Genomic DNA, 15812 nt, shown 5'->3' on the forward strand with positions numbered 1-15812 from the left:
ACACAACTAGACCAGTGAGTTAATTTTTATGTTTTCTCTTACTAGGTGGGCTATAGACAAATGTCCTGATACACGGGTATTCCAATTTGCTATGTCTGAGAAAAAGAAACGATTGGCTGTTTTGCCATCAGGAGGACAAACAAGAAGGAATCAGGTCTCAACATTCAGGTAATTCAAAGTGATGCAGAGCTCCAGCGGCGGCTGCCAACATTATTCACAGTCTACTGGCTACTCTGCCTCCATTGCTGGCTACCTGTGGACACTTAGAACAAGTTTATAATGACAAATAACTGATAACAAGAACAATAATGCTGAAGATAGAGGAAGAACTCCGTAAGTTCCTTTCTTACTGTTACTCTCTTGTTCAAAAAAGTCCTTTGGTCCTGATTCTTAAGTATACAAAGAGGACAGGTGCCAGGAAAATCCTAAAACAAGGACAAATTAATAAGGGGTTGGGGGATAGATTATATTTTGTTTGATTATTTCAACACAAAAAGGCATTGGAAATTCAATTTAGAAATTCTTAATCTCTTCCTCATTTTACATCTACTGTAAGGTGATACAGAGAAAGAAAGAGAGAGGAAGAGAGGGGAGAGAGAAAGTGTGTGTGTGTGTGTCTGTGTGTGTGTGTGTGTGTGTTTTAAAAACAAAAGAGAAGACCAAGTGACCTAGAAGTCTTTTTCCTCCCTGGGTAGCCCAACCTGGCCTCAGAATTGGGGCAACCCTCCTATCAAAGCCTCCCGGGTGCAGGAATTGCAGATGTGAGCCGTCGTGCCCACCCCATATTGTATTTTCTACTAAATTTTCCAAAATAAGTCATGAGATTCACTTGAAAGCCTTCATTCCAATGGGCAGTTAATTGTTTCAAAAACCATAAGAATGTAGCCCGCTTTTAAACCAGAAAACATGTTCACCAGCATGCACATCTGTTCTGCAATCATAAATGGAGGCCCCAAAACATTCATAGGACAATAGCTTCTAACAGAACAATAATCCTGAGAATGGTAGCATGTTTTATCCTAGGCTCCCTACAGCAAGCTTCCCAGTGTGTGGCTTCCTTAGTTGCTTGGAGTGAAGGTCATGATCTCAAGGGTGAAGCATCTTAAGCATGTTTATTACATTCTTATGCAAAACACTGAGATGAATGTCTCAATCCCAGCATGGCAGGAGGTCCCAGACTTTGAATGTTGGCATCAGTAACTGCCCCTCCCATGTCTCTCTCCTTTTCCTTGGGTATTCAGGTTATTAGCTAAGTCTCTCTGGGACCTCCTACATGTTTCTAGTATCCATGCTGGTACCGGCCCTACTATAGTAATAGCCTTGCCATTGTTTCAGTTACTGTGCCTGTTTCCGGCAGCTTCTCAGCATCTGTATGACTGCCAGCCACAGTCTCACCCACTGATTTCCCTGCCCTGTGCCACCTACACAACCTTTTCTACTTTCTTTTTCTCACACACCCTTATTCACAACAAGCCTGACCATTTGTGACTCTTGCCTTTTATTTGAGCCTCTTAAGGTTTTTTTTTTTTTTTTTTTATAATTTTGCTTGCCTTCATTTTCTGCTTAAACTATTTTTTTTTTTTTTTTTTTTTATAATTTTGCTTGCCTTCATTTTCTGCTTAAACTATTTGGGTAACTACTTCAGCTTGGAAGGACATTGACACACTAGTATGTATTTTATCCTTGTGCTTGCCACTTCTCAGCTTGGGGTGAATCCTGTCACTTTTATACAGCCAAAGGTTGTTTGCGTACTCTGAGACAGCATGCTACAAGAAAATGGCATAAATATTTCTAAGTAAGTCATCAAAAACCTAAGTAAAAAACTGGAGAGATAAGCCAGCATCTACAAGAACATATTGCATCTCCTAAGGGCCTGAAATCTGTTCTCAGAAACAGCAACATCAGCTGGCTCACAACTGCCTGCACCTCCAGCTGCACATGAACTGATGGAATCCTCTGACCTTTGCAGGCCCTGGAACACGAGGGGCAAACATTCACACAGATACATCCAAACACCAGAACCAAATTCCTAAGTCAAGAAAATAATTCAATTACTAATGGCTGTAGTGAGTTAAGGGGTTGGAAAACTCGCGTTAAAGAAAAAGATTATTCGTAATATAAAAAACGGGCCAGTGAAATGGCTCAGCGAGTAAACTTCTTGTTCTTCTAGCCTGAAGAAGTGAGTTCCATACTTAGAGCTCACAAAAAGGTGAAAGGTGAGAACTAACATCACACAGTTGTAGTCTGATCTATACGAGTGATCTTTGTACACCCACATACATACACACACATTACTGTGAGGGACCTGGGTGGGTGGAGGAAAAGGGGATAATATAAACATGATGCACATTTAAGGAGGAAAGAAAGGCCAACTACATAGGATCACAGTAGGTACTAGCCACTCTTTTGTGGTGTGGAAGAAACACTGGGCTCAAGCCCAAAGGCAACAGAAAACTGGGAATTACCAGGAAGGGGAAGAATAGAAGACAAAGAACAAAACAGCATCCCAGCCACCAGTTATAGAGACCGTGGACAAGCGGATCTCACAGGGCCCCTGTTAGATGCAGACAGAGTGTTCAGACATCATCTTGCAGACGTGCAGTAAGAAACCCAACTATATACTTGGATGTGATCGCTGCAGCTGCTAAGCTGAGCTAGCAAGATTCTTGCTAAGTCTAGACAGTGCAGCAGAGAATCCCAGAGGCCAAAGCTCAGAAGTGCCTGACTGCTGTCTGGTAAAGGAACTCAGTGTTATCTCCTTTTACATAAAACCTCAGTATAGATCTGTACTCTAAAGCCTCTGTGGATGGGTCTCCAATTCGCAGTTTTAATTTCATCCCTGTAAGATTTATGTGTTACATAAATACTTAAAGTCAGCTTTAAGATGAGACAATTTTAAATTACTCAAACCAGGAGCTGGGATAGGTTTAATCTTTTATGTGTAATAAATATTATCAGCATACTAAAGATACTCTACAACCAAAGAATAGTGGTATAATTTTGCGAACTGATTAGATTATGAATTTATATTTTAAATTAATTTATTCTTTTCTGATTAACTCTGAGCCTACTAGATTTTTCCTCACTTTGCTTACCCCCTAATTTTTTTTAGTTCAAATTAAATATTATTAATAAAATGATGCATATATTTGCTACATTGAGGTTATTGTAGTATTTAATAACTGATAACATTTTTATGGATGAATGGCACTATTGGGCAAGATGTTTACAGAACACATGTATAATAATCACTTAGAAACTGCATGAAAAACTACCAACTCCTTGTAACTAGAAAGAATGAAAGACTAGCGGCTGAGTTACCTGCTTACTACCGCAGCAGACACATTAAGAATTCAAGGAGTGTCTTATCTAGAAACCTAAACTATGTCATCCCCTTTAAAGCTGAGGGCATGGAGCTAGACAATATGTTAAACGTGCGATCAAAATGGATTCCAGGAACAGCAAACTCACCCAAGGCAGACCACCACCCAGCTGAGGCTGCACCCTGAAGCAGAAGTAACCACCCAAACCCACCAGACTAATCCTGTCCCTAGATGACAGCCATAGGGACCTGTTTAGACTACCTTGCAGAACCACCTTGTAGAATTTAACAGCATTAAGCCTGCACCTTGACCAGGATGATTACTTATGCGTACTGCTCACCCTCTGACCCAAGTCTTCCTCTTAACTTACTTAAATTAAAACTTATGTCAGTATCCCTATGAAGGATTTAGGGGTTACTGGACCTCTGTTATGGCTATTCTCGGTTGTCAACTTGACTATATCTGGGATGAACTATAATCTGGAAATGTAGGGCACACTTTCAATCCAGACCTTAAGGCAGAAAGACACCCCCTTTAGTCTGGGCCACACCTTCTGCTGGAAGCCTATCTACGGACAATGGAAGCCGGAAGCTTCCTTCTTCTTTGCCTGCTTGTCCTCTCCTTGTCAGTCAGCATATCCATTCCTTCGCTGGCACTGGAGCCTAGTGCTTGGGGATTCCAGCATATACAGAAGACCGGCTGTGACACACTGCCTCATGGGACAGAGCATCTGTAGCTTCTGTTCACAACTATCCATTGTAGGATTAGTCTGCATCAGGCTGCAAGTCATTCCAATAAATTCCATAGATAGGTCGATATAGACAGACAGACAGACAGACAGACAGACAGACAGACAGACAGATAGATAGATAGATAGATAGATAGATAGACAGATATTCATTCCATAAGTTCTGTGACTCTAGAGATGTAGGAATAAGCCCAGCCCCTCTTTATGTGTTTCTGTCAGTGTGGTCATATTGATTAGATCTCTCTCCATTCTGTCTTTCATCAATCTTCGTCTCTCTAGTTGCCATATTGGGGCAGGTACCTGTTGAGACACCTGCGGCTTCTGCCTAAAATTCTGATGAGACAGGTATCTAACTTAACAACTGAATTATTATTTCTAGCATGATTGCTTATAGAATTATGATTCCACTTACTCAAATTTTGGTTTTAAGTAATTGGAAATTATACCAGCGTTAAAAAATGAACTGACAATTCACATACTTAATAGAAAAGAAAGGCACACAACATGTGTGGATGTATGTGTGTTCTGGGGAGAAGCAAACTGTAAGACACGTGATTAAAATAGCGTATCCAAAGTTGAATAACTGAAGCTTGAATAACATTAGTCATTAAAGTTCTTTGAAGTTATATGAATAAGCACAGGTTTAAACAGGGTGGGAGGCCAGTGCTAAGTCCTGGGAGGATGGAAGAAGGGACACACAGAAGCAAAAGTGGTCACGTGAGGTCGGTAAAGACATTAATAAAGTTTCAGTGTTGATCAGATTAGATGATGACTGAACAAGAACAGAGTCCTGCATGGAGTCTCTTTTCCCCCAATAATTAGTGTTTCCAAGTTAAAGAGATTCTATAATGGCCTTCCCTCTTGGAAGACAGCTCCAGACGAAGCCACTCCGTGAAAAGAATGGACACAGGAGAGGATGGAGAAGTCAGCTTCCCAATTCTGTCATGTTGTTCTTTTAGTCCAAGGTTGCCAGACTTTAGAGGCTGGGATATTTTTGTTGTTGTTGTTTGTTTTTTTTTTTCGAGACAGGGTTTCTCTGTGGCTTTGGAGCCTGTCCTGGAACTAGCTCTGTAGACCAGGCTGGCCTCGAACTCCCAGAGATCAGCCTGCCTCTGCCTCCCGAGTGCTGGGATTAAAGGCATGCACCACCATCACTGCCCGGCGACGGGATATTATTTTCTGAGCCCCAACACCCCGTCCTTTGGATTTGAAGGTACTATAGATCTATTGAGGACTACGTGAAGTTGTATTTATTGATCACCTCAAACGAATATGCCTAAATACCTTCTTATTTACACACTTTAAAAGTAAAATAACCCCTTCAATTTCAAGAAATCAAACATCGATAAAATTTGAAGTAATAAAACAGATGGATCCCTCAAAATTACCAAGCCAGGCAAAAAATGAAAAAAGAAAAAGACTACATACAGATAGGGCAATATATTATAGCATATGTACTTTAAACAGAAGTGAGAGGTCCCCATAAAAAAAAATATTGCTAGCCAGACAATTGTCTTTCCCAATGCAATTAATGCTCTGACAAAGATAAATACTTTTAATTTGCATATTCCCAGATTAAACATAAATGTTTAATAAAAAGAACAACCTCCTCCTCATGACTCCAATTATATGTTGCTTGGGTCTAGAGGAATAGACAGAGGATAGCTATGACAGATGATCACTTTTTAAAAAATGATTCAGTTAAAATTCCTTAAATCTTACATGTAATTAAAGATTGCCATCATAAACATATAGGCTAAGAGAAGCATCTCTAAGGGCTGCTAAATCATTCTCATGGCTTCATGCTACCAAGCCTTCCCTAGTGTTCATTTGAAATAGGGAGACTTTGTCTAAAAACCAAACTGCTTTCCCTTGCTTCTACCCCCTCAACATCCTCTCCATTATCCCTCAGAAAAGCGCCAAGTCCTACAGCAAGATCTGCCTCTTACTGATATGCTCAGAACTACAAAAGAATGCCTGGTATTCAATAAATATTCCCCAGCTTCAACCACAGCAGAGTCCACTTCTCTGTCGATTCATACTTTAAGCACGTATTTTTCAAAAGGAGAAAAGGTGAAGATTGCAAAGTTACAACGATGTAACTGAAAATCATTGTGGCAAACAAAAGCATCCACTGGATCTATGATATCCCATCGAAAACAGTTTTTTAAAACCTTTTCCACTATTCTAGGAATTTTTTTTCCAAACTGATCATAAATTTCTTAGGAATGCTTACTATAAGCAATCAAGCCTATGAAAAACCCTTACTGTAAATGGAAGATCAGTTCTTCCTTTAAAATGATTGAAGACGATACTGGTCACATGATATTCCTTACTCAGCTATTAAAATTTTTCAACTTATATTTAGAGTTCCATTAATTCATTAGAAGAAAAACTTGTAACTCCTACAAATGCAAAATAATAGTTCTTCTTGCGATAAAGCAATTCTACTTAATAAATCCGAAGTACCCAATGACTTCTATCAGAGGTAGCAACTGAATCATTCCAAAAACGTTTACTTACTCAAATTTTGACTTTTTTAATATTTTATTAATTTGTACTTCAAGAGAATGCTCTGGGTAAAGCAGTTTCTTACTAATTACACTAAGGAACTGCATATAGCACAGGAATAAATAACTTTGAAAGTAATTTTGTTATACAGTTTGTTCTTCACAATAAGTCAGACTTTCTCGGTAACTATGTGTATTGCCAGTGATGATCGGTATTTATACCAGAAGACAAAGTTACAATTACGAGAATGCACCAGTACTTTTTTATCCATGTGTTTAATATTAAATATAAGTTCTGAAGCTTTATTTATCTTTGCAATACAGTATAGAATACTGGCAATGACCACAAGATTTCATCAATTAGTCATCCTCTGTGAAGGGAAGCCATCTTTGTAAATTATTCTAAGCATGGAATGTTGGAGCATAAAACCAATTTCAAGATACAGGTACACCACTTCAGTGAAAACAGAAACATGGCATTTATCCTCCTACACAATATGTGAGGCAATATACTATGTTCTTATTCAAAAACTAAAAAACCACACATGGTTAGTTAGCATCGCTAGAGTGGCTGAGAACATTTCCTAAGGTATAAAACAGACAGAAGCAAATAACAAATAGCAAATAACAATCTGAAAGCAGCGAGACTTCCTCTGGAAGAGAAATGTTCAGTTATTCTCTTTGAAAGTAAAGGTCTGACTCAATTTAGTATCTCTGCTGCTTGAAAGCAGAGCAATTTCTATGTTCAAAGTTTATGGCATTTTTCTTCCTCCAATTTGAATACATTTAGGCTCCCATAGGAACAAATGTAACCTTCCTGATCTATAAACGCATTAAACCAGACACAGTTAAATCCACCAACACCGAGTATGTTAGAGACCAGGGCTAACAGCAGCCAAGTCGTTGGCTTCTGTAACTGTCTTGAATTCATTATTATGTTCAAACAAATAACTTTTTTTTATCCTTTAGAGATTTGGGAAGATAGAGCGCCATATTGCAGCTCAAATGAGAAACTAAGCGGTCTCAGTAAAATTCACATTAAAAAGTCATCATTGCCACTCCACGGTGGGGGGAGGAAAAGATTCTGAAAGACAAGATTGTAGCGCAAATTCTAATCGGGCTTAATAAGAAAAACCCAGAGTCAGATATTAGGGGGCGAAAGCTGAAAGATCAGAGGAGCCAAGCAGCAAGCCACTAGTTCTTATGTCTATGAACGCCTCAGAGCAAATGGGTTGTCTCTAACAAGTCCTGAGACTTGAGCTCCTGTCTCCACTTTCCTGATAATCCTCTCTCTACCCAGCCAAAGCCCTTTCTGTCTCCACCTCCCTAGTGCTGGTATTAAAGACCTGTGACTCCCAAGTACTCAGATTAAAGGTGTGAGCTATCACCACCTGACAATGATTCTCTCTTAGGCTGGACCAATCCTGTGTGGCCCAGGCCGGCCTTGAACTCACAGAGATCCACCCGCCTCTGCTTCCTCAGTGCTGCGATTAAAGGTGTGTGCCACCACTGCCTGGTCTCTATGGCTAACTAGTGAGCTCCACACTCTGATCTTCAGGCAAGCTTTATTTGTTAAAGAACAAACAAAATATCACCACAAAAGACTCAGCCATTTTGTATTAAAATTAACATAACCTATATCCTTCACTCAACAAAAGTTTTTATAGTGTTTTTCTGATGACTACATCACTATTACTTCATTCCATATATGCTTGCTTCTGCTACATCCATTATTCGTGTGAGATGTAATAGGAAAGACTACGGATTTTACAGAGATGAGCTTCTTTCTTTAAGTCATTTATCATTCTCATTCCGTTTGCTCTGTTCCATTGACCTATTCACCTTAAAGATTTGAGCTAAACATTCATGAATACTACACACTACAATGAAGTGCACTACATACTACTCAAAACAGGTACATGCTTCTCAATGTGCATCCTACCAGTAAAAAGTAAAATTAACCACTTCACAAAGTTTCATGCATCACCAACTAACAAGTTCGTGAATGATAAATATTCAAACAGACAATAAACTAACACATAAGAACCAGCGAAGCCGAGCTCGGTGCTGAAATCTTAACACAGAACTAATTATGTTCATATTCAACACATAACAAATACTAGAATGAGTCAATCCCCCGGTGGCTCCAAATCTCTCATAGAAAGGACCCTTACAGAAATTGTCGTGACTCTCAATAATCGGTCCCTCAAATGCCACATCTAAGAAAAGAGAACTGGCGTGGTGGCTCACACCTGGAATTCCAAAACTCAAGAGACCGAGTGAAGTGGTAGATAGCCAACCTTAACTCCATAAATCGTGACTTAGAAGCCACTCCGGGCTACAGGGTTACATACTTGCTCAAAAGCGGTAAAGATTAATATGCAAATTATTGAACAGTTGAACAAACACAACTTTGCAAATATCTCTGTTAACATTTCACAAAGGAAAAACATCAGCTAGGCTTAAAGACAAAAACGTGTTTTGAATATAAAGATTAAACCAAAAGCAGTGAGTTTACTGGTTATTCTGTACCGTTTAACAAAATAACCCAGACTTTAACGTAACAAAATTTCACTCAGCATCTTCAAAAAATGAATATCAGAGAATGAAGGGGCCTGGGACATCCTATACTTCTAGGCCTGACTGACATGCGGCTCTCACACCAGTCTGCCTGATAAGTGTAGCTCGCATGCCTCATCCAAGAAGACTCTTTTCTCAGCAGATTATTAATTACAGGGATCCACAGTGGGTCAAAATGCTGAGAATTAATGACATGAGGCATCCAGTCCCAAATGAAACATTTCCAGCATAACTCACACAGCTAAGGCTCAGGGAGAGCTGTGTTAGAAAAGACAGAAAGACCGTAAGAACCAGAGAACCAGGACATCGGCTCTAGACGGGGAACTGTAGACATGACAGAAAAGCTGTACCCATGAAATCTCAGCAATGTAGCCTCCTAACAAGATCGGCACAGTGACAATACCAGCTCATGTGTCAACATGGATTTGTACATTTCACAAGGTTCCAAACCCTAGATAGAAAGCTACAGTCCACCTGTGGCTGCTCAGGGCTGAAAGACTGGATCCCTGATAGGTTACTCTATCCCAAGTGGTCATCCTAAACACACATCTGCGTAGCAGTAACACTGAAGGGAACCAGTAGGGTGTTTTTATAGGGTGTGTGTAATTTACATACACATATATATGCAACAGTAATAATTTAAAGAGAGGAATTTGAGATGATGTAAACAGAGGTATAGAAGATGATAACAAAGCGAGGGTGTAGAAATGATATAAATAAAACACTTTGATAAGAAACCTCAAAAACATTAAAAATGAAAAATTTATAATTAAACTATAGCTATGAATAAAATGCAAAAAGTTAATTTTAAAATGTACAAACATATTATGCGTGTACAAAAGATCTAAACGTCCCATAAACTCAGTTGACTTGAGTGAGAAAGCTCATGACCTTTAGGACTGAAAGTTCTTAACATCATTTCATTTCTTTAATGAGCTTGGAACTGTGTAAAGGAAAGTTTCTTTACTTTGCAAGTGGAAAAACTGAAGTCACAGTCAGGAAAGATACTTTACCCAGGGTGATTCATAAAGTCAATTTCACAGAGAAGGGTGATATTTACAACCTCAAACTCCCACTGCCAGAAGAAATAGCAACCACAGTTCAGCTCCCAGGCTCACAATAGTAGGCCCACCTCACTGGGTACCAAAAATGAGAGACAGACGACCAAACAGAAGCGATGTCAACACAGAGAGCGTCAGAACTGCAAACAAGACACCTAGAGCCTGGCTAACTGCAATCAGAAAGCGGTGCTGCTGCGTGAGTGAAACACTGAGATGCCCCAATTTATACTCCTTCAGGTAAGAGAAGATCTGTTTATTCGGGTCACTTCTGAAACACAAGAAAGAAATACTAGCTGAACTTTCCACTTTAATTCCATGACCCCACATTCCAGGCGAGTTGAGAATAATTGAATTATTTAATTTAGGCGGAAAACCAGCTGCTCAGAACCGGTCTTGAGTTCTTACTGGCCAGGAGAACAAAGACGAAAGGTCAAGGTCGAAGGACTGAACTCGTGGCTAACAACGGGCATCTGGAGGAGACTTGGTAATAGTACAAGCACAAGCGAAGCATCATCAGCGCGGGCACCATAGCTAGTGGAGAGAAAGAATGAAGTGTCCCACGTCCCTCCTCCACGCCTGCTTGGGATACTCAACTGCATTCTAGGCTTAGCTATTTTTTTTTCCCAAGAAGACTCCCAGTCATCTAAATTTTTCCTTTCAAAAGAAACCCCTTATTTCAGAAGCAGTACCGCCACCAACCCATTCCAATTATTCCTCTGCAACTATCCCAGTCTCTTTCAGGCCTGGCTACGGAGCTTAGTATAGCTTGGCTGCCCGCCAGATTCCTCTCTTCTTTCCTTGTCAGTCGTAAAAACTTGGAACACGCTCCTGGACAGCTCAAGGAGAGCGTTTAATAATGCAGAGGAGCAATACCTTAGCAAGACCGTTGTTTCCAGAAAAGCTTGCCGTCTGTCACCAGCGTCTCAACTCTCCCAATCGGCGGGTTTTCTAGCAAGGCTATTTGTTTACGAGGGGGAAGGAGGGAAAAGGCTGGCAGAGCAAGCAGGCCATTTGCAAATCTGAAAATTTTCCAATTCTTTTCAGGGTTTTCCCACTTCTCGCCATTCACTCTGTCTTCCAATCTGCTCTTTTACGGCCTGATCGCCCATATGGACTCCATAAAACCATCGGTATCCTGGCCTCTGCAAAACCTAGAATGAATAGGGGAGCTAGAACTGGCATCGTCTGGAAAGTTTTCGTTCTTTAAACATTGGTGCGACATCTTTAAAAGAAGGCACAGAATAAATGTATTACACCTTCCTCACCGACATTATGTTGTCAAACTTACAGACTGATACAATAGAGGTAAATTTCTAAGTGCAAATGAAGAAAAGCTCCGTCGAGAAACATTAAGGCGGGGGAGAGGGTATCTTGTCAGCCCACACTTGGGAGTTTCCCCCAACACCAGCTATGTCTTCCTTGCTCTACCTTGGCACGCTATTTCTAGCTGCAGCGTCCAGCTTCCTGTTCAAGTCCCATTCAACATTGTAAACACATTCCAAGAAAACTAGACTGCCCAGAGCTCCCTCCTCACACAGGGAAGTCAGGCCAGCAACTCGAGGAGAGAGAGAACCAGCTGGACTGTCTTCTGAGCGAGGTCGTGAGCAAGGCCACTACCGGGAGTTGAACCCGAGCAAGCAAGCCAGCTTGCCAAGCCAGGTCCCACTAACGCAACGCCCGCAGAAGCGGGGATCCGAAACGCCCAGCCAAAGGGCAGTTGCGTGGACACCGCCCCAGACTGGGGGCCCTGACCGCGTGGGGCTTTAAAGTATCTACGGCCAGGTCACGAGCTTCTTGCCTCCCCGCCCCCTGCCCACATTTGCCCAGCGACCCAACAAAAGCGAGACCAGGCTGGACGAAGTTGGCTCTCTCGGGTCGCCTCGCTGACCCAGCGATGCCTCCGCTCGCTGGGCAGCGCCTGCTCAACGCACCCGCAGCGGGATGGTCCAGCGCCCCACCGCTCGCTCCCAGCCCCTGAACGCCCGCGCGGCATCCACGCGAAGTTCCCCCCGAGGGGCCAGCGGGGGGCTGCGGCGGGAAGGCGCAGCGCGGGGGACCCCGGGCTCCCCCACCTCCCTCCGGCACTGCCCCCGCCTGCAGCAACAGGTCCCAGCCTCCTCCCCCGCCCGCCGACTCCCTGCGCCTTTGGGGTCCGGATCTGTGCAACCTGCGGGCAGCCGCAGCCCCGCGCCCTCCCCAGCCTCCCCGCTGACCGCGCCCGTTTCCCGGGCTCTGTTCCCGGTCCCGCGCCACCTGGCCGGAGCTGCCCGGACCCAGACGGACGGACGGACGGACGGACGGACGGACGGACGCGTAGGCTTCCTACCCTGGCTCCGCAGAGGGATGCGGCCGCTCGGCTGGGGCAGGCACGGCAACTCCGGGGACCTTGGCCCGCGGGCCCGCGTCCGTGGAGGACGAGGAAACTTTGTGGACGTCTACACGGCGCTGGTCCCGGGACTCACGGGCTCCGGTCCCCTCCCTCCGTCTCCTAATCTGCCCGAGCCTGGACTGGCGCTGGCGGCGGCCCGGGCTGGGTCGGGACTTCCAGTCGCTGGGGCTGGGATGGCGGGGCTCCCCCTCTCGGCCAGAAGAAAACTCCTCCTGCGCACTTGGTCCGCTCTCCTAGGGACCTTGCTGGGATTTTCTGCAGCACCGGGAAACTGTCTGACTTTTAAAGGCAGACCTGGAGGGTTATAGGTGTAGAAAGAAAGAAAAAAACGGTCCCCTGGAGGGACGGCCTTACCGGGTTCTTAATCCAAACGGAGCGAACACGCGGCCCCGCCCCACTCGCACAGCGCCGTTTCCTTTCGAACCTCCTTCCAAAGATGCTGTTTCTTAAGAATTTAAAACACCTCCCTGGTCTAACAAGGGGAAAAGTGCCACAGGAAGGGTATAAATATGAGTGAGGTATGCCCTCTCCGAGCCTCAGTCAGGAAACGCTGTCGCCGCTGAGCTGACTACACTTTTTCTTTTATATTCTTTTCTCGTTTAAACTCAGCCAGGATCTTTGCACGTTATCCCTTCCATCCCACCCCCCAGAAAGAAGCAACAGGAAAATTGCCTCAAAAACCACGTTGTGTTTATTTGCGGCCTTCCTATGCTTACCTCAGAATTCAGAACTTCTTTGTGGGGTTGGAGGGATTACCCAGCAAACCATTCTTTTGTTTGTTTGTTTGTTTTTTCGTTTTTCAAGACAGGGTTTCGCTGTGGGTTTGGAGCCTGTCCTGGAACTAGCTCTTGTAGACCAGGCTAATGAGGCCGGTACTCTGAATGGGAAAATAATAAAAACGTGTTATCATAGGAAAGACCCTGGCTACAGAGATAAACCCCGTTCTATGAACCCGTGGAAAGTGTCAGAACATGTCCTTAACCTCTTCATTTGCCTCTGCTTGCTTTCAAGAGGACTTTTAATCCCTTATTTCCTCTACTCCAAGCTGAAATTTTCCTGCCTTCACAGATCCAACTCCTCTGGAGCTCCTGAAGGTATAACCCATATTCCCTCTCTCAGTAAGAGGCCTCTTTCTGGCCTCCTCCTTAGTCCCTGGCTGAAACAATTTCCCAGAGGTCTGAGGTAGTCCTGCCTCTAAATCTGTGTTCCCTGTCTATGAGGAAACAAACTGTGACTGAAATGATATACACCATTAGACGGATGGATGGAAACGCTTGAATCGCCACAATTGTCCCTATCCAACCGCTGCACACAGTGCTCAAAATTGTTTGCTTTTGCGTTTTCTCAAAATACATAAATCTCTTAAGTTAGTTATTGCATAGTTACTTTATAGTCTAACTTACAATATGAACTTCTTTATGAAGACGTAGAAAAATTTAAGGATATGAGAACCTTTCTATTTATTTATTATTTATTTTTGGCTTTTCAAGACAGGGTTTCTCTGTGTAGCTTTAGAGCCTGTCCTGGAACTCACTCTGTAGACTATGCTGGCCTGGAACTCACAGAGATCCACCTGCCTCTGCCTCCTGAGAGGCGTGTGCCACCATGGCCCGGCTAGAAGTAAGTCTTTAACAGCACTAAAACAAAGCAGAACAAAACTTTAAAATCAGATTTACCAGAAGGAAGACAAGGGAAAAGGTTGTGGATGCCTGGCAGGTGACAACCGCTAAATAGGACCTAATTCTACCCATCAAATTACCTCAGAGTTCCAGCTAAAAGTCTTTCTATTCCTCATGTTGCCTGCAGTCACTCATAAAAAACTGAGCAGCCTTTAGATGCAGCCATTCATAAAAAAAAAAAAAAAAAAAAAAACTGAACAGCTTTCTATTAATTTTAAATTTAATGCTTCTGCTCAGGTCAGGTTTCGGGATTTTTTTTTTTTTTTCAGCGAATAAAAAGAGTCGACCAATTCCTACTGACTGGGGCTGGAGGCGATGTCACACCCCTGTAGTTTCAACACTCTGGGGCCAATTCCTGATCATCACTCTCTGACAGGATTTACCACCACCTAGACAACAAGCTCCTGGGTGTGTCTGCAAGGGCCTTTCTAGAGAAGTCTAACTGAGGAATGAGGGTCCACACTGATTCCACAAGCTGGGGCCCATTCAGTACAAAAGGAGAGCTGAGAAAACGAGCTGAGCACCTGCTAGCTAATCCCTTGCTTCCTGGTTAAGGACACAAGACCAGCCTACTTGCAGTGCTGCTGAGGTATGGTAGAGATGGTAGGAAGGCTGTACCAGCCGCTACCGTGATGGACTGTAGCCTCAAACTGGGAGAAAAAGAAACTCTTTCTTCCTTAAGTTCCCTTTGTTAGGTTATTTGTAGCAGCGGTGAGAACGTTAACTAACACAATCATGTCTGCAGCAAGGGAAGGAGGGACAGAGGAGGGATAAAGGAAAGAAGAAAGAAAGGAAGGGAAAGAGAAAAAAGAAAAAGAACATCAAATTGAAAATTACCTCTTATTTTTGATTAACAAGTACCATTTCACCAAAAAAAAAAAAAAACACAAAAATAGTTTGATTATTGAGCTCTATGTTCCTGCAAATGTGTCTTTTAAGAGTCGCTGATCGCCCTTTTGGAAGGGAAATAAACACCAAGATGGAATTAAAATCTCATGGTGGTTTGAAAGAAAATGGCACCCAAAGGAAATGGCTCTCCTAGGAACTGTGGCTTTGCTGGAGTAGGTGTGGCCTTGGTTGGAGGAAGTGTGTCACTGTGGGTGAAGGCTGTGAAGTCTCAGTGGCTCAGTCTTTGCTCAGTGAGACACTCGGTCTACTTCCTGTGGCCTGCACATCCACAGGCAGCAGTTCATTCTCTCCTTTTCTGCTTGCACGCCGCCATGCTCCCCACTATAATGACAATGGACTAAACCTCGGAAAATGTCAGCCACCATCTCAATTAAACATTTCCCTTTGTAGGAGTTGCCATGGTCATGTTGTCTCTGCACAGCAAGAGAGACCTGAACTAAGACAAAATCTTAGACTGGGCCTCATTTGAAACAGGGAACAATGCGTCAAGTGCAGCAAAGGCCAAACACCCTTGTGATTCCTGGGGCATTCAAGAATGGCCATTGTTAACAGTTGCTCCACACTCCATGGCTTTCCTGAGGTCACTGAGATACTCCAGTAAATATCAACCCTG

The 15812-nt window shown here is 43.0% G+C and overlaps 1 protein-coding gene across 3 annotated transcripts in view; it reads right to left on the reverse strand.

The window, feature by feature from the left end:
* Gulp1 (GULP PTB domain containing engulfment adaptor 1) overlaps positions 1-13048 on the reverse strand; it is a 210703-nt gene extending 197655 nt beyond the window's left edge. Inside the window, exon 1 of one of the 3 annotated variants that reach the window (XM_050159174.1) lies at positions 12966-13048. The gene's annotated coding sequence lies outside the window, so the exon portion shown is untranslated. Of the gene's footprint in view, positions 1-12548; positions 12862-12965 lie in introns of those variants that run through there. The other 2 variants (XM_050159173.1, XM_050159172.1) reach the window with 2 other exon arrangements.
* Positions 13049-15812: the final 2764 nt, after the last annotated feature.

This window comes from Alexandromys fortis, unplaced genomic scaffold, assembly GCF_014885135.2.
Source record: "Alexandromys fortis isolate MF-2015 unplaced genomic scaffold, M_Fortis_MF-2015_v1.1 scaffold_65, whole genome shotgun sequence".
Classification (NCBI taxonomy): domain Eukaryota; kingdom Metazoa; phylum Chordata; class Mammalia; order Rodentia; family Cricetidae; genus Alexandromys; species Alexandromys fortis.